We start from the raw sequence: 3,136 nt of genomic DNA on the forward strand, positions 1-3,136 counted from the left end.
AGGGATACTCAGGCTGTACAAGGAACGTCTGTGCACGTTTTTAGCAGCTGTTGCTGTTACACTAAATAGACTCCATGGTTAACTTGTCCCTAAAATAACCTTCACGTCCTGAGGTCTGAGATCTGCTGGGAGCAGTGCTGGAAGTCCTATTTCCCCACAGCGAGAGGGGCGCCAGCATCCCTCATTTACAGGAGGAAATCGAGACTTGGTGAGGACGTCCCACAGCCCGGATTTGAACCCCGGCTTGGATTCCGAGGCCCACGTGCTTGCTCCACAGTGACTTCTGCCGGCCACCTTCCCTGCCCTCAAAGATTGCTGTAACCAGAAGTGGATGAGCATTTCGGGGAGGAATGCTCCCCGCACAAGCCGAGGTGTTTGCAGGGTATCCCAGACTCCACTTTGGTGTCCCTGGAGTGAGTGCCCATGCCAGCGACCTTTTGGTGGGTCTCTTACCCCAGTGGGAACTGTCGCCAAGTGTGTCCCCATCGTGGGGAGAGGAAGAGAGGAAGTGGATTAGCGGCGTCAGGCCTTGCGGAGGTGCACTCGCACCGTCCTGCGCTACGGTCTCAGAAGCAGGCGGTAGCTTTCTGGGAGCCGGCTGCTGTGGCACCTGCAGCAGTTTCAGCAGTTGGATAGCTCCAGCCGCCCTGTCACACCCTCACTCCTTATCCACTCCAAAATTCAACGCAGCATGCCAGGCCCCAGGTATGTTGAGGCGGAAAGCTACGGTCCCCGCCTGGAGGAGCCATGCAGTTCCCCGCAGCGTGGGTGGAGGAGGGGGGGACAGGTGTCCAGACGTGTGTGTACATGGGCCGGCAACTCCCAGTCCTTGAGTCTCAGGTGGGCAAAATCATGCCGCCACTGTGGCACTCCTGTGCCTGACTCCAGACAGGGCCTTCCCGTCCTGCCGCCCTGCACTCTGTGTGTGGCTGTTCTGTGAGGCTGTTGCCCCTCAAGCAGCCCTTGCGATGGGAAGCCCCTCGTTCACACGGCAGAGTATTCAGCCTAGCGCCTGCTGCAGAGCCTGGGTGAACAGCGTCTGGGTGACGAGAGTAACAGGCAGGATGCAAGTGGGGGCAGGCGGCTTCCCCGGACCTCGGTCCATGTGCCCATCCAGCAGGACCCTGAGCCGAGCTCCCATCTGGGGAGAGGGCTCCGCGGCGGCAGGCAGGAGGGGCCGCATAATGAGCTTGTGAAAGCTCTGGAACGCCGTCTGTAGCCATTACACTTGACGGAGGGCGTGGTGAATAGCAAGGGCTTGGGGCATGCGGTTGGGTTTTGGGTTTTCCTTGCAGGACTGTGCTGAACCTGCAGCACTGGGAAGCCCTTGGCCTCTGCCCTTTCTCTGAAACGTGCCTCTTCTGCCTGGATGCCTTGGTCATTCTTTCCTCATCCATAACCTTGAATAGCTTCACCAAGATCCATGCTGGTGTCAATATTTTATAGTAATTTTTCCTGGGATATGGTGCTCTTGATTTTTTTTGAATTAGGGTATAATTTACATAGCTAAAATGCCCAAATCTTAAGCACATGGCTTGACTGTTTACATGTTTACACTCTTGCTAATCCACCCAGGTCACAGCATAGAACTTTCCAGAGCTTCTCTTACACTTCCTTTCGCCTCCCCAAGCTGATGGGTATTCTAGCTTCTGGAGGACCCCGTGTGCCATCGGGCCTCTCAGGAGTGGATTCATCCGCCCGCCTTCCTGACACTCCTTTTGCTCCGGGCGATGCGCTAGAGGTCACCCCCTGTGGTTCCAAATGTCTGTAGGCCCCTTCCGGGCGGGTGTGTGGTTTCCCATTCTGAGTGTTTGCTTTGACCCCATTTTTATGGTTGGGGTTGTGTACTTCTCATGCCGTTTTCCCATCCCAAACCTGTGGTGTCTTTTCTGAGTTAGAACACCCTTGTGGCTACAAGAGCCCCAGAGTAGGAAGCCCAGCATTCGTGTGGCAAGGTTGGGTTCCCTAAGAGCCAAGCGGCCTCCCCACCTCAGCGCCCTTCCCAAACTCCTGCTCACACTTCAGGACCTACTGGCAGTGCTGTTCGAGTCACTGCTCCCTGGTCTCTGCTTCTAATGAGGCCGGCATGTGCTGCTTTCCAGCACCTGGCAGGCGGTGCCCGCTGTGCCTTTGTTTCTCCCTTTCATGAACTCCCAGGGCAGCCCCTGTGGCACTCTGTCCATCTTCGGGGGTGTCCCTGGTGCCCAGCACAGCAGGAGTGAATATCCTGAGCCAGTTCTGCCTGACTGCAGAGCACGGAGGTGCCAGTCAGCGCTGGTCAGGCCGGCCGCTGGGTCTTGTTGTGCCCGCCGCTTCCTGCCGCCCATGCATTTTCTCCTCTTAGGGCCACTGGTGTGTCTCACCTGGAACCTTCTCACCAACAGCCCGCCTGTTACTTCACAGATCCTGCCACACAGGAGCCGTGCACAGCTTGGCTGAGGTCTCTGCCAGGGTCTCCTGGGGCTGCCATTCAGCTGTCCTGGGCTCCAATCTCCTGTGGAGCTTGAGGTCCTTCCCTGACCATTCGGGCTGTGGAAGGATTTCCATCCTGAGGCTGTGGGGGTCAGGCCCTCAGCCTCCAGGGGTAACTCAGAGGCCTGTGCCTCTCCTGCTCCTTCTGCCAGGAGACTGGGAGTCCTTCCTTTCCATGTCACCTGTGTCCTGGCTCCGTGTCCCCTTGCTTCAGTTGACCCACGGCCTCTTCTCTGAACAATGGTCCTCTTTCTCTGAGCTCTTTTTGTTTGGTTTGGTTTGGTTGGTTGGCTTTGAGGCAGGGTCTCACTCTGTCACCTAAGCTGGAGTGCAATGGCATGATCTCGGCTCACCACAATCTCCACCTCCCGGGGTCAAGCGATTCTCCTGCCTCAGCCTCCCAAGTACCTGGGATTACAGGTGGACACCACCACACCCGGCTAATTTTTGTATTTTTAGTAGAGACGGGATTTCACCATGTTGGCCAGGCTGGTCTCAAACCCCTGACCTCAAGTGATCCACCTGCCTCGGCCTCCCAAAGTGCTGGGATTACAGGCATGAGCCACTATGCCTGGCCAAGCTCTCTTTGTTTTTAAGGGGTGCCTTGGTAATTTCTTCATCATACTTTTTTTTTCAGGGTAGCAGGTAAGGGACTCAGTGGATA

The sequence above is a fragment of the Rhinopithecus bieti genome, unplaced genomic scaffold, assembly GCF_001698545.2.
Source record: "Rhinopithecus bieti isolate Rb0 unplaced genomic scaffold, ASM169854v2 scaffold_13617, whole genome shotgun sequence".
Classification (NCBI taxonomy): Eukaryota; Metazoa; Chordata; class Mammalia; order Primates; family Cercopithecidae; genus Rhinopithecus; species Rhinopithecus bieti.